General features: G+C 38.8%; 1 protein-coding gene across 2 annotated transcripts in view; it reads left to right on the top strand.

Annotated features, from left to right (window-relative positions):
• The window catches only part of ELFN2 (extracellular leucine rich repeat and fibronectin type III domain containing 2), a 175,252-nt gene that overhangs the window by 71,010 nt on the left and 84,738 nt on the right, over nt 1-19,504 (top strand). The window lies entirely within an intron of this gene.

Genomic DNA, 19,504 nt, shown 5'->3' with positions numbered 1-19,504 from the left:
TGGGAATTTGGTTTATTTCAACTGGCAAACAAGAGGATGGATGACACTTTGGGAGTAATGGCTGTTAGGACAGGAGATAAGAGTGTAATTCTCTAGGTTGTAATTTGGCAACCATGAATGCCTCAGCCATAATAATATTATTAGCAATTGTGTTAATATTGTAATATGAAGTCACTGCTGCTAATTCTTTAACTGGCATTGGCTTTCATATGCACTGGAGTCTTCCCAAGAACTTACGATCTCATTGACATCAACATTAATTAACAATTAATTAATAGCATTAATATGATGAACAATAGCATATTAAGCATAGTCACAAATAATGTGCAAAACTATATAATGCTTTAAAATTGGGGAATGATGCAAAACAAACTTAGTATTTTGTCCTTCCTTAATGTCTAGGAACTGCTCATCAGTGACACATCTTTTTCTATATTAGGAGTTGCAGCGCTTCGCCAACTTCATATTCACCACTATAGTTTGCCTTCTTGTACCTAATCAATATGCTTGAATCATCCTTCTCTCTGCTTCCTATGTTTATAACTACCTTCCTCTTACTCAGTTCTTGCTTGTATTTTACTTATTAAGTTTATGGAATGCAGAAGAAATTCTAGATAATTCCTCTCCACTGGTATTAAAAGATCCTTTTGTCATAAAACGTTTCCTTGTTTTGCTCTCCTGAACCAAGGAGATCATCCGGAGAGATTACAAGCACCTTTCAGTAGTGTATTTGTCACTCTCTGCTTCTGATGCATTATGGCCTGCTCTATTTGCTTCAGTGTTTGGCAGGTTTCTCTGAATCTTGCCTTCCACATCTGGCTTTGTTGAGGCCTTGAGCAGGGCCCATCTGGCTTCCTGGGGTGGTAAAAGTACAGTCAACAATTGCAAGACTTTCAAGAGAATTAAATGCTTGCTCCAATAAGGCTGAAACTCAGTTGAAGTCTTTTACTCTCAGTTCAATTGAATTCTTTTGCTTTCAGTCCTTCTTTTACTCTTCCTGGCCACGATCCTACCATTTTTCTGTTGTCATTCTCTGATTGCTACTGAGGAAGTTCAAATAAGGTGGAACAAGTTTCCATTAACTCAGCGAAATAAGCTCAATAGTTGATAAGTAAGGGTCTGATTAACAGTTATATTTTGATACAGAGCTTCTCCTCATCTCATCTCAGCACCTGAGGGTAGGACAAGAAGCAATTGGTGGAAACTAATCAAAGAGACAAGCAACTTAAAACTAAGGAGAAATTTCCTGACAGTTAGAATAATGAATCAGTGGAACAACTTGCCTCTATAAGTTGTAAATGCTCCAACACTGGAAGTTTTTATGAAGATGTGGATAACTATTTGTCTGAAGTGGTGTAGGGTTTCCTGCCTAAGCAGTGGATTGGACTAGACCTCCATGGTATCTTTCAATTCTATCCTATTCCCATTCCTATTCCATTCCATTCTATTTTATTCTTATGTTATCTTCACAGGAACCTTGTGATATAGAGGGAGAGAGCTGGGTGTGAGAGAAGTGAACCACAGAGGGTTTTCAGTTCTGGATGACTTTGGCTCTTTTCCACTTGATGTGCATCAAAACTGTAGAAACAACATTTTTAAACAGAGCTGATACCATTCGGCAAAAAATAACTATGGGCTGAATGTATCCACATCAGGCAACAGTAACATTATAGTATCATTCTCAACTCTTTTGATATGATCATCAATTTCTAGGTTCTGAAATAATGATATCACAGAGTGAAAGGCTTCTTTTCTATACATATGGGCAGATAAATTCAAAGCTTAAAACTGATGATACATTTTCACTAATAATGATATTGTGGGGTAGCAAATATCTGTTCAGCTATTGGAAAGGATTGGCAAAGTTGCCCACTAATTTTTGAATCATTGTAAGCATTTTATGATTTATCATTTATTATTATAAATATAACATTTTGTGAGTCATAAAACCAATGGCCTGCCCATTTAATCTCTGCTCAGAATAGTTCTGATGTTTCAAGCAACAGCTTTTAATCTTTTAATAACTACATTAAAATGCCAAATAATAGTAACATAAAATATTAGGCTAGATGCATGTAAACAACACTGTTATCAAATGTGCCTAATTAGTGTGAATGTATTAGCAACCATAATGTCATTACTTTGAAAAATATATAACTGTATAGCAACTATAAGAGAACAGATGATTAAAATGAAAGATTTCAAGTTGATGCTTTAAATCATCTTCAGTTATGGGTCATGCTGCTAAATCATTATGACTAACAGCATTGTTCTATGCATGGTAAATAAACTATGTTTGACAACCATATAAATTGAAAATCTTTGAAAATCTTCATACTGGAAGACTCAATCCTTGGAAACTTCCAACAAAACCAGACATGCAATTTTTCCAAATGATGAAAACATTAACCAATAGAACTACTTTTTCTGCCATCCATGAAAATATAGGACTTGGATATCGTCATCCATCCATCCATCATCCATCATCCATCCATCCATCCATCTATCCATCCATCCATCAGGTTAGAGTGGAAGGGACTTTGGAGGTCTTCTAAGCCAACCCCCTGTCAAGCAGGAAACTCTATATCATTTCAGACAAGTGGCTGTCCAGTCTCTTCTTAAAAAGACTGAAAAAAAATGAGGAAAAATATTGCTGGATCAGAAGAAATGTTTATGTCATTCAATTTTCTGCACTTTCTATTCCTGTGCCCTAGTCCATTATTTCAAAGGGAGTGCTCACTTTTGTGAATTAATTTGATCTTTTATCAAAGCCATCCAAGTTAGAGACCCTCACGGTTCTTTTCACAAATTCCATAGCTTAATTTTGTGCAAGGTGAAGAAATATTTCCCTTGATCTGTCCTGATCCTCCCACCATCCAAATTATTAGGTGACCCAAACTTTTAATCTTAAGAGACAGTGAAAAATACATTCTCTGCACAATGCATAGTTTTATATATTATCCATAATGTCCCTGCCCTCCTTATGTATTTTATAGTACTCATATTATTTCTATCTCATGTTTTGTCTTTCTTCAAGATCTTTTTCACATTTTTTCATACACTCACATAAGAAGATATGGATGCTGTGAATTTTTCCCCAATTCCTTAAAGTTCCCTTAAAATGTCTCAAATATAATGCCTTTGTCATTTCCGTAAGATTCACTGCTTTTCTAGTAACAGCCATTCATCAAGTACAAAAGTAAAAAGGAATGGTGTTTCTTTCTTTTTTGTTGTCATTCTGTAGTCCGCAAGTCTTTGATCTCCTCTAGTACTCTTCAGTCTGTTTCAAATTTCTCCCTCCCTCCCTTCCTCCTTCTCTTTCCACTGAAATCTAACGTTTTGCATTCCTATAAAGGTATTATTCTATTATTTAATTTCAAAAGCCCTTAACAAAAGCTCTAACATTTCAAACTTATTATTCCAGCGATCTCTTACCTGTCTTCACCTAGCTACTGCCCACCTAGTAGTTTGAAAGCATGCAATGTGAGTAGATAAATAGGTACCACTTTGGTGGGGATGAAACAGTGCTCCATAACATCATGCTGGCCATATGACTGTGGAATATCTTTTGACAGCACTGGCTCATGCCCTGGAAATGGAGATGAGCACCACCCATATAGTCAACAACAACTAGCAGAGTAAAATCTGCAAGGACTCTTTTCCTTTCCTTACTCCATTTAAAACTTTCTTAGACTGAATTGTAGCAAGCATTTTGTTAATAATCTTAAGTTCTTTAAATAAATTGTTAATTGATACTTTGTTCTAGAATACAGGATCACTCATCAGTTGATTTTATTTAGACCTGCTGCTCAGATCTCTTTTAGCGTTACAATAGTTGTAATTCTAAAAGGCTTTAGAAAATGGGGCTTAGTGAAATTAGTGTCCTTATAGCCATTACAGCAGCTATGAGCATGATGTCTTTTCCAAGTGTGCCAGCATTCGTACTCATACGTTCACATAGTCCTGCAATATCTTCATGAAGAGCAGATGAATGGAATACAAGTGGACAATCTCTTGACAGGTCTTCTCTGGAGAGGTTCCTTGGCTTGGGCTTGTTGCCTGCCATTGGTCTTCACCATAGTGTCAGCTTTGGTCCTTAGACACATCTTAGTTCACCCACTGCTACACCCAGACGTCCCTACTACCACACTTTGGTCATCCCCACAGGCAGTTCTACATATGACAATAATCCAATCTGGTTGCAATTAGAGTACGATTTACAGATATTAAGGCACACTGGTCCAAGTTGGATCATAATTGGGGCACCAGCTGAAGCTGGGCAAAAGTCCCTTTAGCCACGACTTCCATGTGCTTTAGCAGAAGTCTGGATTTCAGGAAAAAAACTAAAATACAAACCACTTCCTTTATGGTGCTTTTAAAATAGTTATAAGGTTTTTAAAAATTTCTATTGTTTTTAAAAAATATTATTTGATTATATGCAAAAACAAAAGAGTTTTTTGTTTGATTATGTATGCCATTCAGGAAGGAAGGAAATTGTGAGAACAAAAATTCCAAAGGATTCAATGCTGTATACATTCTGAAGTGAGCCTCTGTTAACTCAATCTGACTTCCGAAAAATATGTGCCCAGGACTGTGATCCAAATCTGACAAGTGAGACCCACCATGTTCATTCTTCCTTCTTCTAAAGATGAGATTGTGGTGGTTTGGGTTGTTTTCCTTCTTGATTATAGGTTGTTCAACTGCTCAAATTACAGCTCCTATTGTCTTTATGATGGGGAATAAACAGTATACAATAAAGCAGGTGCACTTGCTACAGAGAATGGTGTGTTTGCCAAAAATTATGAAAACAAGGTAGAGAAGCACACAGAGCTTAGCTTCTGCCATCCTTTCCCAATTCCTTTTCCGGCTGCCGTCATAGAGGCATCTGTGCAATGAAGGATGTGTTGCATCTGGTGTTCATGGACATGCCTTTGCCTTTCTTCTCGTATCCCTTGTTACAGTGCTTTACTTTTGTATGTATGTGTGCATTGGGAAACATTCAGTTGGAAAGCATAGGCTGCTTATGCTTCGAGTCAAGGGATTGGGAAAAAAAGGAGAAAGGCTTAGATTACAGTAATGCCAGTACCTTGCTTCTTTTCTGAGGGATCCATAGGGTCACACTGAGGGAAAATTTGTTTCTCTCAACTCTTAGCCAGCTCAGGCCTGTTTTGAACTCATTCTTTCTTTTTGCCAGATTCCTTCCTGACCAGTGGTGGGTTTCCATTATTTTTACTACTGGTTCACCTGCAACACTTCTGTGCATGCACAGAAGTGACCGGGCAGGGGGCAGAGCCTCCTGCTGCCGCCACTACCGGTTCATCCAAACTGTGCAGAACCAGGAGCAGCTCACCTCTGATCCTGACACTCACTCTGCTAAATTTGGTCCCATTCTTTCCAGTTTTTGGAAAGTTACTTGACTTACAGAGGTTTGTTTAGTGCAGTGGTGGGTTTCAAAATTTTTTAGAACCTCTTCTGTAGGTGTGGCCTGCTTTGTGGGAGTGGCTTGCCAGCCATTTGATCAGTCGCCGTGGCTTGCCAGCCATGTGACTGAGTGGGAGTGGCTTGGCAGTCATGTGACTGGGTGGGCATGGCCAACTTGTAAAATGTGGTGAAACTCACTTAACAACGCTCTTGCTTAGCAACCAAACATGTTGGCTCAGAAACTCTGGCATTTGAAGCACGCAAGTCTTAAAGACTATCAAGTTACAAGACCCTTGCACTCCTAACCTTAAAAAAAACCAGGGTGTTCAAACTTGACAGCTTTAAGACTTTAAGGTTTAGATAGGACTCTAGAGGCGGGCGGGCGATTGGTGAGCTAGCCAATCAGGAGTGGCAGTCAGGGAAAGCATGGTGCGGGCGGGGAGAGGGAGGGAGCTGGAACCGGTTCTAAACGGCACGGTAGATTTGTGTAACCTCTTCTATAGAAGAGGTTAGAACTTGCAGGAACCCACCTCTGGTTAGTGACTTTTCAAAGTACAACAGCATTGAAAAACTGACCTGATGACACCTTTTCACACTTAAGACAATTGCATCCACCCCATATCACATGATCAGAATTCAGACACTTGGCAACTGACTCATATTTATGATGGCTGCAATGTCCTGAGTGGGTGGTGGTAGTCATGCAATCGCCTTTGCAGCCTTTGACAAGCAAAGCCAATGGGGGAGTCTGATTCACGTATAACCAGGTTTACTCACTAAGAACTGTAGTGATTCACTTAACAATGGTGACAAGAAATGAGGTAAATTCACTTAACAAATGTTTCACTTTGCAATAGAAATTTTGGGCTCAATTGTGGTGCTATGTCGGGGACTACCAGTATATTCTCTAGACCCCCTGACTTAGTTGGAAAGAATACTGAGGTGGGAAATTAATTCGTAATTCGTAATTTAATAAACTTATATGCCGCCCAATCCCGTAGGACTCTGGGCGGCTTACAAATACAAAGATAAAACAAAATAATTTAAAAATAGGGAAAGATGAGAACAATTTAAAGGAAAACACCATACACTTGACTAAGCTGGGGGCTGGACCTCATTCTGGGTCAGCAGCCCAGGCCTGCCGGAACAGCCAGATTTTGTGGCTTTTTGGAAGGCCGTGAGAGTGGGGAAGTGTCCGGATCTCTTTGGGTAGATCGTTCCACAAGGCCGGAGCAACTACAGAAAAGGCTCTACCCCGAGGGCCGCCAGCCGGCATTGTCCGGTCGACGGCACCCGGAGGAGGCCCAGCCTGTGAGTTCTTATTGGCCGTTGGGAGGTATGTAGCAGGAGGCGGTCTCGCAGATATCCAGGTCCAAGGCTGCAGGGAAAACCTGCAGAGCCTAATTTCTGGATTTTTTTTCTTAATAGCAGCTCCAGCCTGGGTTATATCGAAGGGGTGGAGGGAGGATAGTTTAAGAATGGAACCAGCAGCATCCTAAGTCACTACTCAACACATTGGGATTTTTTTCCCCCATACTGTTTTCCCCTACCTCTCAACCCAGCCTGGGTCTGGCCCATTTTCACACCCAATCTTTGTTGTTGTTGTTGTTTTCAGATTCTCCCACAAAGCCACATTTCTGTCCTATTTTTAGAGTTCTATTGCTGGAATATAGATTGACAGATAAACAAAGCATCCTGAGTCCATATATTCCACATTTACTTTCTTTCATTCCATTGGGTTAAGGAGAATAAAAAACTGAAGGTGAAATATAGGAGAATGGTAAAAGAAAAAAAATCATTGCCAACTCAAATACATACAGGAATCCTAATGTACATATTTAGGAGAGAGATTTATGTGTGGAAATTTTGCAAGCAACTATTTGCCAGAAATGCAGGAAAATCATGGGAAATGCAGTGCTTCAAAGCTTAAAGGAAGCTATTCTCAAGAGCCGAAGTCTTAGAACTACACTGGTGCTAAAGGGTATCTTACTGGAGCTTTTGAAGTAAAGCAGGAAAAAAAAATATAATTTCCTCCAAATATTTATGTGAACGTACTCAATTTGAGCCTGACTTCAACTACATTGATCTCGCTCACTTAAATCAACACATTACAGTTTAAAACTAAAAAGAAGCACAGAAAAATAGGGATGTTAGATAATAGTGTGCAATAGCACGTAATATTTGGGGAAAATGCAGAACATAATTCAATCTATTGGGGGGAATTGCTTCGAAAACGGCTTACCAAAATGCCTTCATTGTATGCAAATCTTCATGCAAATGTTATGAATATCATAGTGTTGAGTAAGAGGAAGAACCTTCATGCCTATTTTAATAAGTAGGTACAATTGAACAGGACAGATTTATCCATCCCTGAAGTAAGCTGTTTGTGTTAAGAAAGGTTAGAAGTATTTATACTCGTGACTTTTTAAGCTGCTGTTGCTGCACTAACACTGTTCTCACTTTTTATTTCATTTCACTTTGCTGTGTAGTGTCTCACTGATCTAAAATAATCTTTGAAATCTTTCTCACCTTTGGAGGTTCTTCTGTGTTAACTCCCTTTGCCGTATAGATGCTGCGGCTTTCTCTTAATTGCTCCACCAACACTCGCTGTACACTCCCAACTCCAGAAATCATCTGGGGAACATCCAGTGCAATCACAGAGATGAAATCAAACATGTATGAGCCAAATAAGTGTTCAAATGGAAGACTAAGACAAATCTCCCTAAGAGTTGCTCAAATATTTTAGATAATTTTTCTAAAGGGGTGGTGGTGGAAGAGGCAGTCACTGTGTTTCGTAGTTTCAAGCATTCAGCTATCCCAAATTGCTGAAATAAATAAATCGGGAAGTGATGCTTTCCCTATCAGGGTTGAGAATTGAGTAACAGGAAGACCATTCATAGCAATTATGTCTTTTAAAGGGCAGGAGAGTATACAGGCCTGTTAAAGAGTTTGGGTTGGTTTTTTTTTTTTTTGAAATTCTGCCAATGGCACAGAAAGTTCTCTTCCCCCTTGTGATGAATAAAAACAGTGAAATAACTTAACAGATAACAATGGGTAGCAATTATTTTCTCACTTCCTTAGAATTTCTTGCAGCTTGTTTGCTTCTGCATTCTCACTCCCCCCCACCCCTCCCACTCAAAAGCTCATTTGCTCTGCCTTTTTTCTTTTTGTCTCTCTTTCCCTTCCTGTATCTCCCTATATCGACCCCCCCAACACCACCCCATCCTTTCTCCGTCTTTCTCTACTTCCCTTCTAATCCACTTCTCTCCATATATAAATCCCTGCATATTCCTATTAGAATGGTAGCTTTCCTTTCCCTGCCCTCTGTGCTCTTCCCTTACTACCTGCTTCTCAGCTCCCCTCTAATCATAATATTAAACTAAACTGTCAAAATGTCTTACAACACTTAGAGTCATGATAATAGGTGGCATATGAATGGAGAGAGAGAAGGAAGGAGAAGAATGAAAGAGGGAGGGAGAGGGTGAGAGAGAGAGAGAGAGAGAATGAATGAATATAAAATATATTCAGGTGGGTTGCTGTAGGTTCTCTATTAAAATAAATGCTCTCACACAATTCTGAACTGTGATTTTGTCAATATATTCTCACACTGGTTCTCTACTTTTCTTCCAAGGTAGCATTTATTTATTTATCATTACATTTATACTCACTGCTGGCAAGCTAGCCTGTAGAGCGTTACCATACAACAATAAATATTGTTAAATCACAACAAGTCACATCAGTTAAAAACAGCATTAATATAATAAGAAAGAATAAACTATGACAAATCAGCCACCATACAAAGTTATCCATGTGCAAAATTAGGAAGGGAATGCTTCCTGATTCAACAGCACTTCACTCAGTGAAATGAATGCCCATATTCACAGGGGAAGGGAATCCCCCAATGTTGTTGGTACTACTTAGAATGTTCTGGTCCAGGTTATTTCTATCTGACCTTCCTTTACAGGCTGGGTTTATAATTTACTTACAGAGAAGAAGAAGAAGAAATTAAGTTGATGACATAATAGTGGAGTCCTACGTTTATTTAGGCAAGAGCTGAGGAAAAGAAATGATTTATTCAGAGGTAGTATTTTGCCGGTTTGCCCCTGTTTGGGCGAACTCGTAGCGGTGGTGGGAGACTCCGCCCACTCACCCAGATGTCATCATGGATGCTCTGTACATGTACAGAAGTGCCACGCATGAGCAAAGCATGTGCACACATGTGTGCACTCCCGGTTCCGAACTGGTAGCGAAGATAAGAGGAAACCATTGCTGACTTATATATTAAGCAATGTGAATTTGGTGTGAATTTTGATAATAGCCCCACCATTCAGCAAGTCAGTATGATGAAAATTACCATACATCATTTTTGAGCAGGGTGAGATTGGAGAAGGTAGCTCTATGGGACAGAAGCATCATCACTTGACAGTTAAAATACTTTCTCCCTAATCCTTTTAACCTAATAAGCACTAGAAACATTCTTCATGTAAAGGAACAAAAGAGAGACTCTTGGGCTATTTCCTTTACATTCCTGGATAAAACTTAAAGCCGCCTTAATGCTACATATGCCATGACTAGGATAAATGTAAATCTACAGAAGTGTCTCTGTCTCAAATGGGCCACTTATTTTAGCAGGAGATGAGGTTGCTCAGGATTGACTTGTGTTGTTGTGTTGCTGCCTGGGTGAGCTAGTGATAGCAAGCCTTGTAAATAATATGAATAGCACGAGGGCAAAGGCTCAGCGAGGCTTCTGCGTGCCAGGACTGAGGCAACTGTTCTGCCTCAAGACTCCGTTTGTTTGCAAAGAGAAAGGGAGCTTGTGGTTTCCCATTCTAAAAACAGAGTGAGGATTCAGTAGGAAGGACTGGGAGGGAGTCTTAGATGTTTCTCAACAGAGGAGCCATGGAATATGCATGCCAGAAGTGCAAAGGGAAGCCCAGTACCAATGCCAGTCCCAGGCCTTTCGATGAACCTAGCGGAGAAAAGTAGCAAGCCAGAATTAGCTGCACAGCCATTTAATAATGGGAGGACAGTGGGTACATGCCTTCCTCATGGAAAAGGCAGGATAAGCAAGCGGGAGGGGGGGAGGGAGGAAAAAATGATATATTGTTCTATCTCCCCATTCCTTAGTCATTTCCTCTGTTGTTTTCCTCCCTTATCTCTCTCTCCCCCTTATACTCGCTCCCTTTTTATTTCTTTTTCCATTTTTTCCTCCACCCCCCCTTTGAACAGAAATTGGCATTAGCATTTCCAATTTCCTTTAACTTTACAAGAATTAGTTATGCCATGCAGCAAAAGTGGCACCGCCTTTTTCCTCTCCACAGGACCTCAGAGGGAGGGAGCTTAAATCTATTTTGTGTTTTATTGGAATCATGGGATCCATGAAATGCTGTATATTCAGAATCAAGAAATTGGAACACGTGGACTTGATTCAAGTACCAACGTTGATTCTATAATCCCTCCGTACAATCCCCATCTGCATATTACTTATTTCTTCAGTATAATTCTCAAGGGGCAGTAATGATGCTATTACCATTGTTAATGTAACTGGGAATCAAGGATCTTTGCCACTCCATATCCCACCCAGCTGTTTATCTCTGCACCCCTGAAATAAAGAAAAACCGCAGTGCAGCCCTTCAAATAAACCAATGAAAAAAAAACCTAGAAAAATGTGTTTCTTTAAAAATAGCCATGAAACAAAAAAATAATACTATCTTCTACCTTCTGAAAAAGTTAGGTTCTAGTTCAGAGAAGAAAATCCTTCACCTATCAAGAGTGTCCAAAAATGACATCTTATCTCAAAACTGGCAATGTCATACATCTTGCATCAGAATCCCAATTCATACCCAAATGACACTGTGAAATTCTGACTTGCCACTTTCTGCTACCTAGTGGTAACTGTATAGTCTAGGATGCCCTGTTTTTTCCTCAACAATCTATATAGACGTTTCCAACCTCCTTGTTTCACTAACTTCACCAGTGTAAAGGGCTGTATCACAATAGTGTAAGCGAACGAATGTTATTAATGAAGTTGATGACAATTATGATATTTAAGCAAAAGCCTCTGCAGTTCTAGTTTCATTGCATCCTTCAGAATGGCAATCGTGAGTCAGAAGGAAGTTGAGTATTCATGTGTTTTGAACATCCCAACAGTGCCCAGCTTATTGAGCTCGGTGATATAAAAATACTTATAAATAAATGTCCAGCACACTGAAATTGTGATGAGCACTAAGGGAGGTTTCTGAGGTCATCTTATAGCCATTGTGCCACATACTACTATTGATTTGAGGCAATTGGGCGTGCATAAAAGTGTAGTGAGTTCTATTCATGTCTGATAATGAAACTAGATTTCTTGGTTCAGCATTCCCTAGTTCTGAGTAAATGTATTTGGTACCCAGTTCCAAGTAGAAGTGCTTAAGATTCTAGTAAAACATCAGTCTAAAACTAATAGACAGACATGACACTTAAATTTGGATTACCCCTTAAATAAGGTAGTACATCACAGTGGCAGAGCCCATATACTAACAACAATACTTTTTTTCTTCAAATGTGACTGTTTAATGTACCCACGCTGCACCCATGAAAAAAGGAAAATGTTAGCAGTATTGAAAATGTCTATTTTTCTGGCATTTATCAGACAATCAGTAGAATGCTATTCCCACCCACAAATGCTCAAGAGCCACTAATGGTTAAGAAAGGGAAGAGAAGAAAATATATATTTAGGTCCTTTTATTGTATTACATTTGTGCAGCCATCCGGAAATGACAGGATAGTTGGAACCAGTTATATTTATTGAAGATCAATTATCTAGATTCACGTATGGGGAGGAGGGGGGGAAATCAAATCCCAAGCTAGCCAGGAAGAGATCCATTGAGTAAAACAGATGAGGGTTGGGATAAGATGTGGGAATTTAAGGTTGTGGTCTCTCCTCAGATAGGAAATTTCTCTTTCCCATCCCCTTTTCCTTCAGTTTTGTTTGAGACCAAAATTTACTCCTTGAGAAAAGAAGGAATTCAGATATGAGAAATAAATCTACAAGCCATAAAGCAAGTTTCATTATGAAAGTACCAGCTTAGTCCATACATATGAGCTATGTGTAATTGTAATGTATAATGGCAGGATAAAGTTTCAGTCTTAGCAATAGGCAGAATGAGACAAGAGCCTCGGGCAGCTTTTTGGGGGTATTATGGAGCAGGAAGCATTTTTTGAGTTATTTAACATATTGCTACTGTATTTCTACTATCAAGGAAGGAGAAGGGTGCTTGTGAAGGTTTTTTTTTTCCCTTGCCTTAGGTCCCAATGCTGCTTTGGATATGACATAGTTTGATTTTTGGGTAGAAGATGCCATATGCTTCTGTGCCTCAGGTGGGAAAATGTCATGGGCCTGTTCTCAACAGGGCAGAAAAAGTAATAATAAAGCAAGATATGGAATGGAAAGTTTGCTAGCAGCAGGATGAACAGTAGGATGAGGCTTTGTTGATTTTTCTGATGTTATTACTAGCATAGTTTTTTATTTTCGAGAAACAGAATCTTAAAGTAACTTCATTAGTTGAGAGCTAACAAGGAATGTAACTACCAATTTGGAGCCCCAGATTTAACATCAACTGTCATATGCAGCAGCTGTCGCACAGCTTTTGAAGATTCTGTTTCTCGAAAATAAAAACTATGCTACTAATAACTTCAGAAAAATCAATCATTGTGTGCATGTGTGTCTGTGTCTGTTTGTCTATCTCTCTCTATCCTTGATATGGAAATCCAGTATTAACAAATGTAGGAAATACTTCATGGGAAGCAAAGGCTTTAATTATGCTTTTAAAGATAGCAGCGGAATGGATGACAAGAGAAGAAAAATGTTCTAGGTGCCAGGAGACTGGAGTAGAAAGCATGAGGGCAAGTAAGGAGAGAGAGTAAAAATGCTCTAAGATTAGAAAAAAGCTACATCCTGATTAAAATTCAGCTAACACTGTTATACAATACTATAATGTAACATTGCCAGAATAACTTAGAATCTGAAAGACATTATACTGAAAGACAAGAAAAATAGCCAATTTCAGAAAGAAATGGAAGTTGCATAATAACCAAGTAGGATAGTAGCTGATGAAATAGTAAGTACATTTAACATTCACATCCATTTTAAAAAAATTCAGCAAAGGAATCTATTTTTGAACTAGTATCGGGCAACCTAAGTTCATCCTCAACCATGGAAACTCACAGTAACTATTTCCCCCCTCACTCCAATCTATTTCAACAGTCAGGCTCTTTGGGGAGAAAATGAAGAAGAGATCTCCATGTACACTTCTGGGACTCCTTAGGGGAAGGCAAGATTTAAAGCAAGCAAGCAATGGATGATCTGTGCATTTGACCTCCCAGTTTAGTACAAATTGTATTTTGTTTCTTGACTTTAATCTTGATTTAACCCTTTTTTTAAAAAAATCATTTTTTCTGTTTGACCTGCTTAATACAGGTAGCCCTTGACTTACAACAGTTCATTTAGTGACTGTTTGAAGTTATAGTGGCACTGAAAAAAGTGACTTATGACCATTTTTCACACTTACAACCATGGTCATGAGATCAAAATTCAATCACTTGGCAACTGATCCATGTTTATGACGGTTGCAGTGTCTTAGGGCAGTGGTCTCCAACCTCGGCAACTTTAAGACTTGTGGACTTCAACTCCCAGAGTTCTTCAGCCAGCAAAGCTGGCTGAGGAACTCTGGGAGTTGAAGTCCACAGGTCTTAAAGTTGCCGAGGTTGGAGACCACTGTCTTAGGGTAACGTGGTCACCTTTTAAGACCTTCTGACAATTAAAGTCAGTGGGGAAGCCAGATTCAGTTAACAACCATGTTACTAATTTAACAACTTCAGCGATTCACTTAACAACTGTGGCAAGAAAGGTCATAAAATGGGTCAAAGCTCCGTTTAACAAATATAACAGAAATGTTGGGGCTCAATTGTGGTTGTAAGTCAAGGACTACCTGTATATGAATGGTTTTGCCTGCTTTTGCAGGTGATTCTGACAGGGTTGTAAAGGGGAGAGGTCCATTGCTTATTGAGGAGTGCTTGTGGAAGGGACTTTATGCTGAAGTTCCTGAGAGTTTTCTTCCCACTTCAGCACTGAATCTGTCACTGATTCAATGTGAAAGACAATCAGTAGTGGTAATGGTGCCACATTGTTCAACTCAAAGCTCTGATTTACTCCTTTTCATTTCTACTGTTCCCCACTGCCTGTAAAATTCAGGTCAGTGATGTATATATAAGCATCAACCCTCTCTTCTGCCAATTCCCTCTAAATATTCCAGGCACAGAATAGAGGTCAAGTAACTGTTCTCCAGGGAGCATCTTCACCCAAAGATATTGAAAAGCAGTCTAAAGGAAGGGCATGCTTTTGACAGTGAAGCAGAAGACACTTGATGTAACGTATTGGAGGTTTGTTGCAATAAAGTTGAAGCTGGACAAGTTGCGTTCCAGGATTATTTGGCTTGATTTTATGATCTCCTTTAGTCAGCTTTACTGTGCTGATTGAAGGGTGGGGTGGCCTCAGGCCCACAGACAAAGAATGTATAATTTGTTATCCATAGGATAGTTTTTCTCTATGGTTTCATTGTGCCGTAGCTGCATAACTATCTAGTTTTGTCAGCCAACAACCTCCATATTCAGCACTAATCTGAGGTAAAATACTGATAATTATTAAGAGCCAGGGCAAAATATTTTATCTTTGCTTTCATGAATGTATACAGTAGCCCCCAGTCTGCTCCATTCATATCTAAACTGTATCCAATGTGTGCATCTCCATTTTCTCTGTCTGTTCTACTCTGAGGCAAGATGGAGAGAAATTATCAGAAATGAAGCAGCAGGGGAAGGTAAGGTGCGAAGGAGAATCGCCTCTTCTCACCTATGCAATGCTTTTGCTATAAAACTAGGGTTTTCATTCCATTTTTAGACTGAGCAAACAAACTGGCTGTTTTCATAACATCTACTTGGCTTCAGTTGCTCCTACCGAAGCTGAGAGATGGTGCATTAGGCAGTGAGCTGTTTATCGGAGTCTTTGTTCTCTCAGTGTAAAAACACAAAAATCATGAAAAATTGAAATCAAAATCATGGAGCAGTATGAGAAAACAATAATATACATTTCTATTCTATGTCAGGCTAAAAGTTCATTTAGCCTGGTAGTTGCCAATCATACTTCTGTAAGGCTGAGAGAAGAGGGAGAGGGGGGGGGGGAGGGGGAGAGAGAGGATCCAGTAATTTACCCCAGCAACTAATGCTGAACTCATGTACTTAGTTAGCCATGGTGACACAGTGATTAGAACACAGTATTGCAGGCTGACTTTGTCCACTACCAGCAGTTTGATTATCACTGTCTGAAGGTTGACTCAGCCTTCCATCCTTCCAAGGGGGTAAAATGAGGACCCACATTGTTGGGGGTAGTATGCTGACTTTGTCAACCACTTAGAGAAGCTGTAAAGCACTGTGAAGCAGTATACTGTATAGGTCTAAGTGCTATTGTTAGTGCTAATAACAGGGCTAGATTTATCCTCAATTAAAATGTTTAAGCTCCAGTGTAGAGCCATATTCTCTGTTTTATGCAAACATCATTTAGGAGTGTGAAAGTGCATTATTGCTTTCAGCTTGAATCATGTTTATTGTTATTATATATAGAGGAACCCAAGGCTCAAAGGTTTTGGTGACTTGACCTTGGGCTATATATTTAAGAAGTGAAAATTCAACCCCTCATTTCAGTTTTTTTTAAAAAAGATTATGCCACTGAAAATATATAGCAATAGAACAGCTTGAACCTTTAGTTTATAATATTCATATCTGATTTGCCATCTAGTATAATCTTCTGAAATAGGTATATAAATAATTAAATCATCTTTATTTTGGCAAGACCAAAAATGACTTCATGGTGTTCAGCTTGATTCTCTCTAATCACTACTGTGCTCCAAAGTTTATATTTCCAAGTGAGACAATCTAGAGAGCTTGAGCTACTGTTTGACAAAGCTTAGAAATGGGAAAGCTTTACAAGGTTACCTATAATCACAATGACAAACCACCTACACTGCTCTTTCTCCTTCTGTATGTTCATTTCATTATTTCTCTTAGGCATGAATGGCATATTTTCTTCCGCCATCTCCCCAACACTCAAACTGCATCTCCTTCTGTTCCAGTTGATTTCAGTAGAATAAATTAGGGTGGGGAAAAGAAACCCCAAAATGTGAGCATGAATAACTTTTGATTTTTGGCTGCAGAATATGGAGAAGTTAGTGCAGACCTCTTTTCTTCCTCTTTCAATATTAGTCATGGAACAGCAAAAAATATTGAGGAGCACATTTTCTGTTGGGGGAAGCTAGTGCTAATTTTATACCTGCTGAGGTTTAAAGGCCTGAAAATTCAATTATACGATTATTGAAAATAAATTGGATTTGCATGTAAATTTTCTACTCTGTAGAACTAGCACCTGAGCTGGACACCAGAGTCCAAAGGTTACTTGTTAACTTTTTGTACGGCTTCTAAAAGTTCTTTTGGAGAGATGGATTTGCACTTTGCACAGTAGAAGAGCCACAGCTTGTGAATGTGTCCTAGAATTACTACCCATCATGCCAGGAAAGCAATATATAAAAGGAAGGAAAGAAAATCTTAAAAGGATGTGAAAACAAAACTGGAGAAGAAGATGTTGAAAATGTCACATATAGGTTAGACTTGTTCCATGATAATATTGTAGATTTGTCTGTATTTGTGTCAGAAGCATGTACAAAGCTAACCAAAAGATGGTTCTGGAGTGAAAGGATTTTCTGGTGACAAAACCATTGCCAAGAGCGGATGCCTGATTGCCAAAAGTAATGTAATCTTTGGGGAGCCAAATCTATACTCTCTCCCATAGTATTAGGAAATACTATGGTAAACTATGCAGTCCTATTAAGGCCTCTTCATGACTAGTGTGTGAATGGACAATGATGGCTGAACCAAGATAATAGCAACTTGGATTTCTGTTCCTGCTCTTGAATCAACTGACTGTTTTGAACATACTATTTCATCCTTTGAGAAAGGTTTACAATCTTCACTGTTCTTCCATTATTTGGGATAACTAGTGAAAAAACCAAACCAAGTTTGCCGAGGTGGCGCAGTGGTTAAATGCAGCACTGCAGGCTACTTCAGCTGACTGCAGTTCTGCAGTTTGGCTGTTCAAATCTCACCAGCTCAGGGTTGACTCAGCCTTCCATCCTTCCGAGATGGGTAAAATGAGTACCCGGATTGTTGTTGGAGGCAATATGCTGACTCTGTAAACCGCTTAGAGAGGGCTGAAAGCCCTATGAAGCGGTATATAAGTCTAACTGCTATTGCTATTGCTATTACTTAGACAACAACTGATTGCCTAAGCCCCTTAGTTCTTTCTCACATAACCATCCATTATATATACAGGTATATATAGTTACACATGCATGCATTCATGCAAAACATTGGGGGGACGGGACGGAATCATTGTCCACAAGTCACTATTAATCTTGTTTCCCTTGCCCTCCCCCAATATATTTGTAATTACAATATAGCATTCCAAGCAATGGATGGGAGCAATTGTATTCTTCAAGGCAACTCCCTCATTCTACAAATACCATTGATACTGCTAATTTATGATATATCATCCTACTGAGATATTGAAGGGAACTCTAACTGTGGCTGCAAGCCTCAAAGAACTCATAGAAGTAGAAGCTACCAGAAAAATTTCCTGATATCCTCCTGAAAATTAAAGTAACAAACGAGAGCTCCCCCCACTTTTTTTTTTCACTTTAGATTCCGCCACTCAAATGCTGGTTTAGAATCTGCAGTGACTGTCTGGTTGGCTCTCTGTCTTTTTGGCATCCTTAACATGTAATGAGGAATGTGTCTACAGTGTGTGGTCCAAAAAAGAGAAGATGGAAGCTGCAATGATGCATTTGAAGCTCTGCTTGTTGTTTTTAATCTGTGTCGTGAAGCAGGTAAAATTTAGTAGAGCTTCTGCCATCTTGATTTTTTTTTTTACCCTTGCCTGCAATTGCCAAATGTGTTGGGTTGCAGCTCCACGATTCCCATCCAGTTTCATGATATATTAATTCTAAACCATGTGATTAGGATCTGATGCACAGACATTATCTGTGCATTTGATATTCAATGAAAGCTCTTGCCTTCAGGTCTCTGCCTCAGGAGTTTACAGTCTAATGCGTATCATCACACCTTCCTTTCCAAGAAGAACTCTGTACCTGGCATCCTGATGGGAGTGGGTAGAAACTGAAAAAAAAGCAGTGGAGATACATAAAAGAGAAATGACAGATTGGAAATAAATGCACAAAACATTCTTCACTCGCTCTTAATTATCCTTTCCTCAAAGCAGATTTTACTTCCTGACCGGAATATCCATGAGGATTGAATTATGTAGGAAGAGACAGAAGCAGATTTTGTTTTTAAAGTAATTTTTATTAAAAGAAGATTTTACATAGGTTTTTTTAAAATATAAAAGAAATATAAAATATAAAAGAAAAAGTAAGAAAAAGAAAATAAAAATGCAAAAGATAGCAAAAGAAAAAAATATCCAAAGAAGTGACTTCTGGTCTTTTTCGAAAATCAAAAATTTTATTTCTTTTAAAACAAACATTTCATCATTCTGGACTTCTGGTCTTCTTTACAGCGGTTACAAATTCAATAATTTCTATCTTCACCCACTGAAATTACACATCATGGTTGCCTTCTTCCCATAAACAGACCTTTTTTATCAATACTTCCTGAAATCATCAGTTTATTTTTATCCATTTTCAGCAAAGTGTCCATAAAGTGTGTTCTGTCTTTTGTAAAAGTAATTGTAATTCCCAACTTAACCAAGCAAGTCAATTTAGTTATTTCTGCAAACTCAGCCATTGTCACAATCCATGCTTCCATTATGAGTGCTTTTGTATTCGTCCATCCTTGTGCATATGATAGCCTTATTGCAGTTACCATGTATAAAAATAATTGTCCATGATCTTCTTCTAGTTGACTATTCATTAGCTGGGATGTAGCAGATTCTGTATTGCAACTGAATATTGTTTCTTTGATGGCCACAGTGTGATGAAAAGAG

Source organism: Thamnophis elegans, chromosome 7, assembly GCF_009769535.1.
Source record: "Thamnophis elegans isolate rThaEle1 chromosome 7, rThaEle1.pri, whole genome shotgun sequence".
Taxonomy (NCBI): domain Eukaryota; kingdom Metazoa; phylum Chordata; class Lepidosauria; order Squamata; family Colubridae; genus Thamnophis; species Thamnophis elegans.
This window is presented reverse-complemented; position numbering and strand designations above follow the sequence as displayed.